This window comes from Microcebus murinus, chromosome 13 (genome assembly GCF_040939455.1).
Source record: "Microcebus murinus isolate Inina chromosome 13, M.murinus_Inina_mat1.0, whole genome shotgun sequence".
Classification (NCBI taxonomy): domain Eukaryota; kingdom Metazoa; phylum Chordata; class Mammalia; order Primates; family Cheirogaleidae; genus Microcebus; species Microcebus murinus.
Window position 1 is genome coordinate 71629747 of NC_134116.1, and position 15523 is coordinate 71645269.

Sequence of the window (15523 nt, forward strand, 5' to 3'; positions counted from 1 at the left end):
GATTTGAACCAAAGGCAGTCTGGCCTGTGGTCTGTGCCCCACTCTGCTGTACTATTTCTCTGTACACCCTATGTATGGACTAATGGGTCCACAAAGTGGGCACTTTAAAAGGTTTCTCTGAACCTAGGGCAGCATTTTCTAAAGCAGAGGAAAGAACTGGGCTTAATTCTTAAGCAATCATACCTTCTTTGTTTGGTTCTATAATTTATGGTAGAAAATGCCTTTAAAAAGAGCTGAATGTATCTCAAATATTCCCCCCTTTGGAAGTGTCTCCAAGAGAGAGCTGGCGCAGCTGCTTTTCCTGGCCCTATTCTGCAGATTGTCCCTAGTCAGGTACTGGCATGAGGACATCCTAGGAAAATGACAAGATCAGAGCTTTGGCAGCCAACAGAGACCATGTCCGCTGGTTTACCACCTCACATCATCCTGCATTTGCAGGTACACTGCTTTTCCTGGAGGCCAATGAAAATTGTTTTTCTCTTTTTCTCTCTGTCAGTGGGGTAATCCAACCAAGTGAGAGAGAACTAGGAGAAGGGAAGAGTGTGTGTGTGTGTGTGTGTGTGTGTGTGTGTGTGTGTGTGTAAATAAAAGTAACAGTAATTTAGATCATTCAGTCATGGTTTCACATAGAAGTGGTGAGGTGAATTGATTTACCTCTCTGGGATCCTTTCAGGATTTTAGAGCTATAGAAAGAAGGATTTAGGTGACACAAAATGGCTTTGATGCATGTGTTCAAATCCAATAACTTCTGCAATAAAAAAAAAAAAAGCTTCAGAATAGAAAATCTTTTAGGTATCTATTACTTTTGTATATGAAACTTTGAAAATACTATAAGGCTAGAAACAGTTCTGAAGTTCTAGGAAATGCTCACTGAGAACAAAGATAAATATTCCACGTATTTACTGAACAGTTTCTACCATTGGATCATTAAAGCATATTTTAACTGTGAGGAAATTGATGTTGTGTAAGTCTAGAATTCATGGGGTGATTTGTTCCTTAAAGGAGTTCTGACATGTCTTTGGCAAAAGCTTTCAGATGCAATGGATTGATGCCACTCAGAACTGTTAGCTCAGGGATATAAATCAGGTTGTGGCATGAATAAGGTACATTAGAAGTCTAATGTTCTGATATAAGGTAAGAAGAAATGACGTTATTTAAACAATTCATGTTTATATGGTGGCCATCTTTTAACAAAAAATCTTTTCAAGGTATTAAAAATGATCATTGAATCCTCAAATGTAGTTTTGTTCTCAGACAAAAGAGTAGTGTTTAGGCTGTCTGAAGAATCCATTTGACTGAAAGATACAAACAAATGTGGTCTTGTTTTCATCTCTGGGTCCTTCTGAGAGCCCAATGTACAGGGTTCAGACAAGAAGCTCAAAGTGGTGTTAGGAGTGAAAATGAGCTTTTTGCTATGTCTGCTCATTTATAATGCCACCCTGGGCTAAGAGGCAAGGCCTGGGGTGCTGCTCCCAAATTTACAGCACCTTCTTCTGTGACCTTGGAAGCCAGGCTGAATTCATCTATTCTGCAATTGGCTTTCACATAAAATGGTTGTGTAATAAAACTCAGAACCAGCCTGAGAGGAAAGTACATAACAACATCTGCTTTTAAAACTTTTTTAACATTATTCTGAAGATGCAATCAAACATAACCTGGCTGTTATGTGCAGCAATTACATTTTAAAAGTTGTGCCAATCATTCACGTAGAGCTCAATACAGAAAAGGAGGCTGCAGATGCAATCTATGAAAGATGTTCAGCAGCAAATATGAATTTTCTTTCACTTTTCCCCCACAATTTAACATCCACTAAGCTGGATAATGACTAAGTAATAGATATGAAAAATATGTTATTAAATATATATATGTGTGTGTATGTACATATTTAGAGGCCAGTATATGTTGTTTCTTTGTGTTAGGTACACCTGGAGTCAATCTTATGAATAAGGCAGATGGGGGATGATTATGATTTTGATTACAAGAATCTGGTATGAGGCTATAGTACTCATTTAGAACTTCCATTTATGTGCCATAAAAAAGAGGGTGTACTGTGAGTAAAGGTAACCATCAAATCCTTTCATAAATAGCATTAGGTAGCATTTGGATGACAAGAGGAATTTAAAAGGTAAGGACTTTCTAAATGCCCAAAAAGGGTTAAATTAAATGAGTGGCAGGCTGAACAATATAGCTGACATTATCAAGCACTGCTTATCATTATTGTTATTTACAATTCAACACATACATCTTAACAGAAATTAAATACATTTTTTTGGAGAATTTCCGGATAAATCCATCACACAAAATGAAAAATAACAGTTCAGACGAGTGACACTTTTGCCCTTTTGAAGTGATGGGAGTGACACTTTCCAGCACTAATACTATGTTTATTCAGGTCTTGGATTATCATTTCATTGATCATTATTCAGTTCCATGAATTATCACTATTCTCTTAAAAGAAATTATGTCTTGCTCACTGTATCTTAAAATAGAAATGCAAAAAAAAGTAGATAGGACATCATGGCATATTTATCAATCTTCAGGAAAACAGTGAGACTTTGTCCTTGTAGAAAAGGAGGTAGCTGACTGATTTGTTTCTTTCTGAAATACATTTTTTTTAGCAAAGTAAAACCTGCAAATAAGGTTAGAAAATACAATATATACCAGTGATGAGAAATGATAAAATCTGGTGATCATTGTTTTGCCAACATTTTTTTCCCACAAAAGCACCAAAAAGTTTTTGTTCTCACTTTGATTCCAACCCATTTTCTAGACTTGAGGGATACTTTGAAGCAAAATTTCTTCTTGAATACATCAAAGTTGATATAAAGATATGTAAGTAGATTGAGATACAGTGGAAAGAATGCTAACCTACTAACGATTTTATGAATATGATTCATAATTACATTGTAATTTACATCAAAATATAATTCTGGAAAAATATCATAGACTCACTTTCAATGTTCTAAATAATATATATGGTCAAATTAGTGCTGAATATTGGTGAGGAACCAGCTCACTAAGGCTAGAATGTTCTAGAACATTTTCCAAAGACAGCAAGCAATAGGAATGGCCAGCCCAGAAAATGATTACGTGAGAACTCAAGAGTTGATGTCTTAGCCTAGCCTCAATAATTCATATTCGGTCTTTGGCTTTAAGTAAATTGCCCACAATGTGTTTGATTATGTATATTAACTGCAGATGGACAGTATCACTATCAACCTGTATCAATTAGTGTCATTTGCTAAATAAAGCTAGAAAATGCAGTGATGATTCCATTGAATGACAAAAACTGGTCTCCTTCTGCAACATGATGATCAGGAATTTTTATTGTGACCATTACCTAATAAACTCTATTTAAGCTTTTATGATGGATGATTTTCTTTTTATTTCAAATTTAGTAAAAGTGTGTTGCCATGACAGCATTCTTTATTTCCACTATTGTAACCATAATTTTTATGACACATTACTTTTATATGCTCACTGGACATCATGAAAACATTTTAACTTGATCTTTGAATATGCCATTTTGAATACTGGAAGCATTCATGTTTACAGACATTTAAAGAAATAAGGTAAAAATTAGCAGCTTATAGCACCTTGTCATGCTATTCTAGAAATCTAAAACTTCAATTGATCAAAATGCAACAAATAAACTGTGATAGAGGTTTGATTAAAATAAACAAACAAACAGAAAAATTCCAGGTTATTTCTTAGCTTCAGCACTTTTTAGCCCAAAGCTCATAGCTGCATCTATATACCTAGTACAATAAGCTATAGGAGTCAGCATTATGGCTAGGAATGCTAGTATTTCCTCTACCATCAAGATGAAATCATATCTTGTGTACACTATTAACCAATGTAAGAACATGAAAATGATATTCTAAGTGCTTTTAGAAAAGTAAGCTGAAATATCTTTTCAATATCTATATGATTTTATGAACCTTCCAGATAACTGTGGTTTTAATTTAAGAACTCAGTAAATGTTTAGGATCAACAGGTGTCACCCGGCATTCCCTCAAAATGAGAGTGATGTATTTTTTCTTTCATGTTGCTAGAATTTGTGACAGTGTGATATATTTTGGAATATCACTAAAAGTACACACAGTTTTATAAATCCTCACTGCTTATGCTAGTCAAGGATTATAGTGTAAGAAAGAGACTACCAAGGTAGGTCTTTCTCTAATCTCATAAAACTGTGATTTATTTAAAGTTCCCTGGGCTGGACAGAGCACTGATCATTTCCACCAGTATATAACACCCACTGGGGGGACAGCAGGAACTTGGGATCTCATTTATAAAGACTGGAACATCTTTAAAAAACATACAGGTTCATATCTCAAAGGGATTCATAATGAATGCCAACTGAGTTAATTATTGCCTAAGAAGATCTGAATCTTTTTACCTCAGTGACTCTACAATAGTAAGACAAGAATGGGAGAAAAGTTAGGGAAAAAAAATTATTTTCTTGTATCTACCATATTATAGCTAATGAGGTGATGAGGGAAGGCAAAGAAAAATTAGGATGGTGGGACTCACAGAGTCTCACTACTGAATAGGTACAAGAACACTTGTGTTTTGGCAGGCAGCTCTGCCAGCTAAAGCATACTCAGAACTATTATATGAAGAACAAGATACAATTCCATAGCCTTAGATTTTTACAAAAATTCTTCCTCTTTATTTTATTTAATTATTGGCACCTTTTATCCTTGGATAAGACTATATTAGCAAGTTAAAGTGGGTCACTGGGGACTCAGTGAAATGCAGTTCAGAATGCAGCATTGCATCTTGGAGAATGGATATGTTGAATCTCTATAGGCAAAGTACATAATCCACACCTCTGAAGAGAAAATCAGTATGCAGTGGCAGCCAGCGGCAGGCCAATTTTGAATAAGTATCAGCAAATTAACTTGTCCTTAGGCTTTAAAGGAAATCTTTCCTAGAGGCTTGGAGAGTGGTGGAGAAGTAGGAAATGGGTGTGAAAGCCAGCCAATAAAAGGTCTCAGGGGTCTCATTAAAATAAGCAGAGGGTAAGAAGCAGTTGAGGATGCAAAGAAATAAGAGGGGCTGGGACGCAGTGGCTAATGAGTGAGGGATCAAGGGACCTGAAATTTGCAATCTGAATAAGCAGCTGCTTTGCTAGGCTCTGGGAAACCCATTTCATTTCTCCATTCCTCTGGCACCTTGCCTTTAAAGCAACTTATCAAACTTACCTCATGGGGCAGGTGTTAGAAACAGATCACAAAAGCAAGCTTGAAGATTTTTGCAAATATACAAAAATTACATAAAAGTAAAAGAATAACAATGACTGTTGGAACATATTATGTACATTATATTGGATTCAATAAAAGGCTTTTATTTGCCTTTGACATGCATTTTATTTTTTTAATATTTATAAACCAAATGATACTGAGATCGTATTACTTATCTAAAATACTCTACAAACCTTCTAAGATTGTTGCCACATTAGAAGCAAATTAAAGATTTATAATATGAGACAGTGTTTCTGACAGAAAAGGACCAGGGAGAGATGCAGTGAGACAGTACTGATTTTTTTGCCCAGCAATTCCTTGACTCTGGAAGGTTGAAAAAAATGATGTTAAAATTCAGCAGTATTTCCTTTCTGTTTGCTTTTTATTCTATCCCATATAAAGGTTGATATCAGTTTATATGGTATACACATATGACAAAGAATACCACATAGTGTCATTTATAATTCTCATATATATCACATATCTAATTTAAAATAGATTTAACCTAGAAACTATAGTGTTTTTCTAGAACACATGTATATTAGTTTCTAGACTTTGACAAAGTGAAAGCCCAATAAAAATCCTTATGAATCACCTGAATGTTTATGTTAAGGCCAAGCCACAAAGTTGGCTCTATCTAGAAACTTCAAACAAACAAGCTGGAATATTAAAAAAAAAAGTTATGACTCGTGGCAGGGTTGTTTTCACTTCTAAATAAGACAACATGTAAGGGCAGCCCTTGGCAATTTCATTATTAGTTTAAACAATACACTTATAACTCTCTTCTAGAACATTTGAAATAATAGTAACCAACAATTTCCAGTTAGAGTGTTGATTATTGTTGATTTCCTAATGAGCTGACATTGTTGTTATTTTATCAATGAAGTATAATTTGAAGTGCAATCAGCACTTCTAAACATAAAGTGTGCTTTCCTGTGGTATTTGGCCAGCAGAGTTGTAGTAGGCTAACATGGAGTAGGAGTTGAGTCAAGAACCCCACCTGCAACCCAAGGCAGGCCAGAAGCATAACTGTCCATTTATACCATTTAGGCCCAGACTTCTGCCTTCACACACAGTCTTAAGCTTGACAAGGCTAAGAAGCTTCTAGTGACTCTCTTTTTGAAAGAATCGCACAATAATCATAATCATGAACAGTTATTGTGTATTGACTATCAGCCCTGAGCAAACAGTATTTCATGTAACCCTCAATGTCATTGTAGCTGTTTCCACTCCCAGTTTATAAAAGATGAAACTCAGGGTTGGGACTCAGGCCATAAGTTACATGATTTTCCCAAGGTCAGAAGCACATAGGAAACTGATCTGGGATTTGAATGCAGGTCTATCTGATTCAAATGTCTGTGCATCCCCTATACTGCAGTGTCTCCCTAGGGCAGATGAATGTGCAGCCAGTTCAGTAATTCCTGTCTGCCTTGCCATGGAGATTCAGGAGCCTGTTACAGTGAAGGAAAAGAGTTAATCAGTGTACATTCTTTTCAGTCTTCCTACTTCAGTCCTTCAAAGAGTTTTGATTTATCTAAGGCATCTCTTCTTCACATAGACTGACTATGTTTTTACCAAATTCAACTCTGATTATGTGAGATTCCTGCTGAGTGAAGTCAAAGTTAGTTGCCTTAATGCATATTAGAACAGGTTCATTTCAATATAATTCTGAGAAAAGAGAAAGGATCCATTCTAGCTCAAACTTCACAGCTCAACTTGAACTTTGAAGTTGCTCAGAAGGGTTCTTTCTGATCTGGAGGGAAAACATGATTGGAACAAAGGTGACTAAGCTAGTTATGAATAAATAAATGTATTAGTATCATGCACAAAGGAGAAAGAATAAAGGAAGGGACGTCTCCAGTTCAATTTCTGGAATAAATAAAAGAAAAATATTGGAAGTGTATGTTTGCACAAGTGTGTGTGGGGTGTGTGTGTCTGTGTGTTTATGAGAGAGAGAGAGAGAGAGAGAGAGAGAGAGAGAGAGAGAGAGAGAGAGAGAGAGACCAGGAATAACAAAATATGTATTCACCCAAACTCATTACCTTGTTAAACAAAGATTACTGTCTTAGAAACAGCCTAAATTATGCAAAACAAATAAATCTAGGCTGATTTATACTACAGTGGTGGGACTCTGTTAAATAGCTTCAACTTTCGTCTCACTGCTATGGCTGCTTAGCACAGAAAAGGAAGGGGCCCCACAACGGAGCCCTGGAGATTGGGCCACAAATGACATGAAATATATAAATTAAGGTCCTGGCCAATTGGTAGCTTTGGGTCCTCACACTCAGAAGAGCTTCTCCACCTTTTGGACCATGTCCATAGTCATGAAGGACAACCTCAGCTTTTTATCTTTAGGTAGAAAAGAACATGATATCTATCTTATAGCATAGAGGTACCTATCTACAAATGGATAGATGAATCCTACCTGAATTTTGAGGACAGACACCTTACAGTTTAGCACAATGCTTTATACACAATGAGTATTTAAATAATGTTTGTTAATAAAAGAATAAATGCCCTTTATGGTCATTCAAAATAACAATAATTCCGCCACTTGAAAAAGTAAATGACAAATTAACACTTTATTGATTTCAGCAGAAAAAATACAATGAAATAATGTTTGTGGGGAAAAAGGTGGCTTAATAATATGAAAATAGAGAAAGGAATTTTATTCATGAAGGTTGCAACAGGATTATTCTATTTCCTTTTATCAGAATCAATTTTGTAATGATATTATTCAAAGTTTGTTAATTCTTTGGTCTTGATGTTCATGTTTTGTTTTCTTTTGTTTTTGAGCTAGGGTAAGACCAATCTCCTAATTTACACATTGGCAAACATGTAATCAAAGTGTAGACATCTCAAGGTAGATTCACAGACAGGTGAACCTCCACTTTCTAGGCTTGTCATTCTCCAGTTGGGATATGTGTTCACACCCTTTCATACAGTAATGATGACACTCAGCCTGCAGCCTGGAGCATACAAGATGAGGAAGGAAGTGGGTGACAGGTTTCTTAGGTTGGCTTCCTAGAATAGGCAAAGGAGATTACATGATCTTGCTGATAGAAAATACTTCACTACACATTCTAAAATGGAGGAGGTGCTTGCAGGAATAGCTTCTCCTCAGAGATGTAAGTAATAACAGCTTTATTTTCCTTTAGATTGTACCAAATGTTTTCTCAAATACTGTAGGTTAAGCCCATTTATTGATCATTCATGCTTTATTGTCTATTCTACAGTCAGATCCATGTGTAGTTAAAGATTAGGTAGAAATAATAGAATATTTGATTGGGAGATGGGGGTAAAGCTTGAGATACTGAAGGAAAAAAAAGATCTGTTTAGTTGAGAGGATGAAAAGACTAGACAGTTCCACTTATGTTCTTAAACTAATCTCCCCTTCCTCTCTTTCTCCTTCTGCTGTCTTTGAGATGGTCACCTCTGTTTCTGAGACAGGTATGGGTGTGTGTATGTGTGTGTGTGTGTGTATTTGTGTGTGGGTATCCATGTATTTCTGAGATAGTGACAGTCTATCCACAGACAATGCCAAGAGCCTCTCATGTAAAATTTTCTTGTTTACATTGTATAAGAAGCAAAATATAAGGCCATATCAGAGTAGAATATTTTAAATGAGATTTTTAGAATGATTCTGGGAGGTATATACATTTAAGAATTCTTTTAGTACCATTAGGTACCATTAGTAACTTCTTTTATTTTTTTTTTGGAGACAGAGTCTCACTCTGTTGCCCAGGCTAGAGTGCCATGGTGTCAGCCTAACTCACAGCAACCTCAAACTCCTGGGCTCTAGCAATCCTTCTGTCTCAGCTTCCCAAGTGGCTGGGACTACAGGCATGCGCTACCATGCCCAGCCAATTTTTTCTATATATTTTAATTGGTCAATTAATTTCTTTCTCTTGTTAGTAGAGACGGGGTCTCGCTCTTGCTCAGGCTGGTTTCGAACTCCTGACCTTGAGCGATCCTCCCACCTTGGCCTCCCAGAGTGCTAGGATTACAAGCGTGAGCCACCACACCCGGCCCATTGGTAACTTCTGACCAAGAGAATTAACAAAATCTCTAAATGTGTTCTTAGACACTATTGTCAATTTTCTGTGTAAGACTAGATGCCCAATTTTGGCCTATTTCCTAGGGCACTGCTAAGGTTATCCTTAAGGATAGGCTTGGCTCCTGCCCATGCCCATATCCCTGGGAAGATGATCTCTTAGCATGAAGAGGCTAACATATCTCCTCTACCTCATCCCTCTTCTGCTCACTCCTGTGCCCAGGCCATCTCCTACTCTATTCTCAGAAAAGGAGCTCTGCTCTGCCCCTCAGAAGAGAAGGGCCGAACTATAACCAAAAGTAACAGAACAGCCACTGCTGCCTGAGATGGTGGTACCCACCCCACCTCCCACTGCTGCCAACATACTCCAGCTGAACAGGGAAACATTCTCACATGGGTCCTGACAGCCTGAACTTGCTCTGCGTGGAAGGAAATGCCACTTTTAGGCACTGAGGCCACTGAGCATATCATGAGAGGAGGTAGTTGGAGTGAAGTAGGAAGAACAACCAGTTAGTCACCCAAGTCCCAATTCTGACACCTGACCAGCTGGGTGATCTCAAGCAAGTTGCCTTGGATTAAACTAAATTGTCCATAACTAATCTAGACCAACCGTTGGTGAGATACAAACCCTATCCAGCCCTCTAATTACTTGCATTCAAATAATGAGACTCACTTAATATTTCACAGACATTATTGAATAACTACTGTATTGACCTTAGGAGATTAAAAAGAAATAAAAGCTGCATCTGAGAGTCCCTTTGTTCTTTCACAAATATTGAGTCTGTACTACATGTCCAATGCTGAGCAGGACATTGGGGATTCAGAGACGGATTATTCTGGCCCTGTAAAACGAATTGAGAAGTGTTTCCTCTTACACAATTTTCTAACAAACTTAGGGACCATTGGTTGATTTTCTTGTATTTATTAGAATTTTGATAGAAATTGCCAGCGAAACCATCTGGGCCTGTAATTTTCTTTATTGTAAGGTTTTGAATTCTAAATTCAATTCCTTTAACATATATAGGCTTCTTGGATTTTCAATTACTTTTTGAGTGTATTTTAATATGATGACTTTTTCAAAGAATTTGTTAATTTTATCTAACTTATCAAATTTATTAGAATAAAATTTTAATAATATATTGTCATTATTCTTGGATATGTACCAATAGTCTCTCTGTCACTGCTGATGTTAATAATTTGTATTTTCTCTGTTTCTTGCAAAGTACTTATCAATTTTATAATTTTATTATTCTTTTCAAAAAACAATGTTTGAATTTGTTAATTTTCTTTATTGTTTGTACATTTTCTAATTTATTTTCTTTGTTCTTTGTTACTATTCTCTTTCTTCTGCTTAAGTTTAGTTTGCTCTTCTTTTTCTAACTTCTTAAGATGTAAGCCTAGCTTATTGGTTTTGCATATTTTTCTTCTCTAATATAAACATTTAATGTTATAAATTTCCTTTTAAACACTTCTGTAGCTGTATCTCACAAATTTTGATATGCTATGTTTTTATTATCATTTAGTTCCAAATATTTTTTAGTATTTCTAGTATCTTTCCTTGGGTTTATTCTTTGATCCATAGGTTATTTAATGAGGTCTTTTAGTTTTCAACTATTTAGGGGCATTTCTATACATTTTATTATTATTGTATTTTTCATTGTATTTTGTGTTTATTTTATTATATGTTGTATTTCTTATATATTATATCTTATTGTTATTTCTATTTTATTTTTATTTCTTGGTGCATTATTATTTATATACTTTATTGTTATTTATTTTTAATTTAATCTTTGTACGATTTTAATTACTTAAAATATATTGACAAGATAAGGTTTATTTTCATGAATGCAGCATGTGTACTTGAAAAGAATGCATATTCAACATTGATGAGTGTACTGTTCTATGAATATCTAGGTCATCTGGGTTGATAGCATTTTTCAAATTTGCTATATTATTTACTTATTTGTGTATATTTGTCTATTATTTACATAAATTACAGAGAGAAGGATATTAAATTCTCCAATTATGGTTATGTACTTATATTAATCCTATTAATCACTGGCTCATTGATTTTGAAAGTCTGTTAGTATATGAATGAATATTTAGGATTTTTTCTGATCATTTCACTCTTTACTATTATTTTGATGATTATTTCTTCAAATTATGAAATTCCCTCTTTATCTCTGATAATATTCCTTGCCTTAAAATCTTTTGGATGATACCAATATAGTCACACCAACTTTCTTATGCATGTTATTTCCACAATATATATTTTCCACTCTTTTACCTTCAACCTATCTGTCTTTCTATTAACTATGTGATTCTTGTTGACAGTATATAGTTGAGTCTTACTTTTTTATCCAGCCTGACCATTCTAGCTTTTAATTGAAGGATCTAGCACATTTACATTTAAATATGATTTTTGATATGGTGGGCTTCAAATCTATCTTCCTATACTTGTTTAACATTTGCCCCATCTATTTTTATTTGTCTGTTTGTTTTGTCTTCTATTCTCTTTTTTGTAAAAAAAAAATAAAATATTTTTAGTACTCCCTTTTAATTTCTCCATTGACTTTTTATCTATATCTATACCTTTGGCTAGACATCTTTTTAGTGGATGCTGTAAGAATTACAATGATGTAGTCTTAACTTATCAAAAGATAAATTAGCATTAATTTAAAATTAAGTTAATTAAAATCAATATTACACTACTTTACTTAAGATAGTATATATACATTTACCACTTCATCTCTTGTATCAGGTCATCATATATTCATATCTGTGAATATTATAACTCAATTTATACTGTTACTATTTTTTTAAAAAGTCACTCTTAAAAAGAAATTAAGAACTAAAGATAGTTTTATAATTATCCATATATTTGTCATTTCCAGTTCTCTTCATTCCTTCCTCTACATCCAAATTTCCATCTGGCATCATTTCCCTGCAAGGTGAAGAACTTCTGTTGGTGTTTTTTGTAAGCAGGTCTGCTGGCAATGTACTCTCAGCTTTTGTTTATCTGAATATCTTCATTTACCTTCATTTTTGAGAATATCTTCACTAGATATAGAATTCTAGGTTGACATTTCTTTTTCTATTAGCACTTAAAGATGTCATTTCATTATCTTTTGGCCTTCAATATTTCTAATAAGAAGCCAGACATCAGTTCACATCATTGTTTCTCTGTAAGTAAACATACATGTACATAGGTAGTATTTTTTCTGGCTGTTTTTAAGATTTGTTCTTTATATTTGACTTTCAGCAGTTGGCTATGATGTGTCTAGGTGTCATCTTTGTGTTTATTTTTCTTGCATTTCACTGAGTTTCTTGAATCTGTAGGGTGTTTTTAAAAATTTTGGAAAATTTTGACCATTATTTATTTTTATTTCTGCCTTGTTCTTTCTTTCTCTTTTCCTTCTAGCATTTCTGTTACAAGCATGCTAGAGAGCTTGATATAGGAAAAGCTTGACTATATAGCTTGATATAGTCTCATAGGCCCCTGAAGTTCTTTTCATTTGCTTCAATCTTTTCTCTTTATCAGATTGGATAATTTCTATGGATTTATGTTCATAGACCCTTTCTGCTGAAGTCTACAATCTGTTTTGAAGCTCATCTAGCAGGTTTTTCCTTTCAAACATTACACTTTTTAGTTATATGAATTTTCATTTTTAACATTTTTTATTTCTTAGCTGATATTCCACATCTGTTGAGTCATTAATTCTACTTTGTTCTTTAAGTTCTTAAACATATTTATATTATGTGATTTAAAAGTCCTTGTTCTCTAATTCTAACATGTGGGTCATCTCTGGGTCTGTCTTGACTGTTTTTTTCTTGGGTTTATGCCATATTTTCTTTCTCTTTCTCATTCATAGTAATTGATTGTACACTTGACATTATAGATAATACATTATAGTTAGTTTAGTTTATAGTGTCTTTCATTAAAGGAAGTTATAGTTTGTCTGGAAAACAAATAAATTACTTGGAATCCTCTCTGTTCTGTCAAACTCAGTTTGGTTCTTTATTAGGGCTGGTCTAGTCCGGTTTTGTCTTTAGATCATATGTATGGCCCTTATCTGGGGGTGTGGTCTTTGCAAATATGGTGTGGTGTTTTGGGATCTGAACTAAATGTCTCAGAGATTCTTGGCATACTAACTTGCTAGAATTCTGTCTTCTAGCTTTACAGGGCTTCTAATATCTCCTGTACTGTCCTCAGCCCTAATGTAATCACTTTCTTCTAGGACTCACGGAAGTTCTCCCTCTGGATGCCCAGTATATCCCTCAGCCAAGGATTCACAGGAAATATACATGCTGATTCTTAGAGCTCAGCTCTCTTCAGACCCCTCCTTTCCAGTAACCTGCCCTGAGAGTTCCAGATGCCTTAGCAGTCCTGAACTTTGACCTCAGCCTTCTTAGCTCAGCAAAAGCATTGAATACTGCTTGGCCCCATCTCCCTGCACTACCGTTCAGAACATGCTCCCAGTAAGAAGCTGGGATGAACATGGGGCTCATGTCATGTTTCTCTATCTCAGTTTTCTCTGATATTCAATGATGGAAAAATTCATATTTTTCCCCAGCTTTACAGTATTCAGAGAGCAAATCTAGCAGTAGTAACTCTGTCATAGCTAGAAAAGGAAGTCTCACAATTTATTTAATCTGTATCCCCAATATCTGGGGATACAGTAAGTAATCCATCAGTGTGAGATGGATGGATGCATGTATGAAGAGATGCATGAGCAGTTGGATTAATGGAAGGATGGGCAGAAGAAACTTACTAAGTCTTTTCCCAACATTTTGTTTCCTCATTAGCACTTCTCACAATGTGACATACTTTATATTTTACTCTTTTTAAATTTTGTTTTGTGTATCACTCCCACTAGAATGTAAATTCCATGAGGATGTGATGTTTTGTTTTGTTCACTGGTTTATTCCTAGTACTAAAATAGTTCCATTTGGAACTGTGCTAATGGTGCTGATAGCATGAGGCAGTGTTGCGCTTATTGACAGAAGTACCCTATCTCCACATCTGGATCCACAGTTCCTGAGTCTACTTACTCTTACTCCTTACCCACATTCCCTTGCCTGCTTCACTTTCACTTATCATTCAGAGTCTCAAATGAAACAACATTTTCTCCAAGAAACCTTTCTTGACCTATCCTTTCTCCCAGACCCATGTGAGGTCCTATTGTTATGTATTCTCACTGTACTATGTACTTTCCCTGTGGTGGATTTTCACAAATAAATTAAAGAATATGTCTCTAGTTAGGTATTTTATTACTTATTAATACCCAGGTAATTACTTATTTAATTACTAAATCATGAACAAATTTAAGGGCAAAGGCCATATCTTTTTTCTTCATAAGCATATTTTCAAAACATAAAGTGTATGGCTTGTGGGAGGCACAATACAGATATTTCCTGAAAGAATGAACAAATATCCAAGTGCCTAAGACAGTGTTCACCTGGCATATCATAGACTTTTTCTATGCCTTGCTTCCACTAGTGGTGAAAATATTTCTTTCTTGGTGAATTAACAGATAAATATATAAATGAATAGATGAATAATTCTCAAAACTCCCTCAGTCCAGAGTTCTGAGACTGGTATCCCAAGAATGGTAAATGCAGGGAAGAAAGAGCAGAAGGTCTTTGTTGTCTAATAATATCCTTTTGTTGCTGACTACTAAAACCACCACCACACTGTTGTCTCTATAGATCTCACTTTAGGTAAGATTGCTAGGAAGGGTCCTGCTTTCTTCCTTTTTCCCTTTCTTCCTTCATTTTTCTTCTTTTCTTTCTTCTCCCTCTTTCCTTTTCTCTTTCTCTCTCTCTCTTTTTCTCTCTCCCCCCAACCCTTTCCCTCTCTCTCTCTCCTCTCCTTTCTTTCTCTTTCTTAAGCAAATCTAATCCTTGTCAGAAATGTGTCTTTAATATATTTGGCATGACTTCCTCTACAGAGCTAGCAAATGTTAAATAATACAACACAACATAAATAATATAACTAATACAAATAATGATGGTACTACACTGTTAACATTAAGCTGATTCATTTAAGGCTGGCAACATGAAGCATTATTTCAAAGAAATTAAACACTTGGAGATACAATAGATACACAGTAAGTATTAATTGGTCTCAATAGTACTTACAGCCCAAGAGTAATTTATTTTCCCATATAGCTATTGAGGTTAAATACAAACCACATTGAAAGGCCTCTTTGTTCTGGTG

At 35.0% G+C, this 15523-nt stretch overlaps 1 long non-coding RNA gene across 1 annotated transcript in view; it reads right to left on the bottom strand.

Moving 5' to 3' along the window:
- Positions 1-15523, bottom strand: part of LOC142874900 (uncharacterized) — a 181271-nt gene that overhangs the window by 106910 nt on the left and 58838 nt on the right. Inside the window, exon 3 of the long non-coding RNA XR_012922480.1 lies at positions 655-748. This is a non-coding gene — a long non-coding RNA (uncharacterized LOC142874900). The remainder of the gene's footprint in view (positions 1-654; positions 749-15523) is intronic.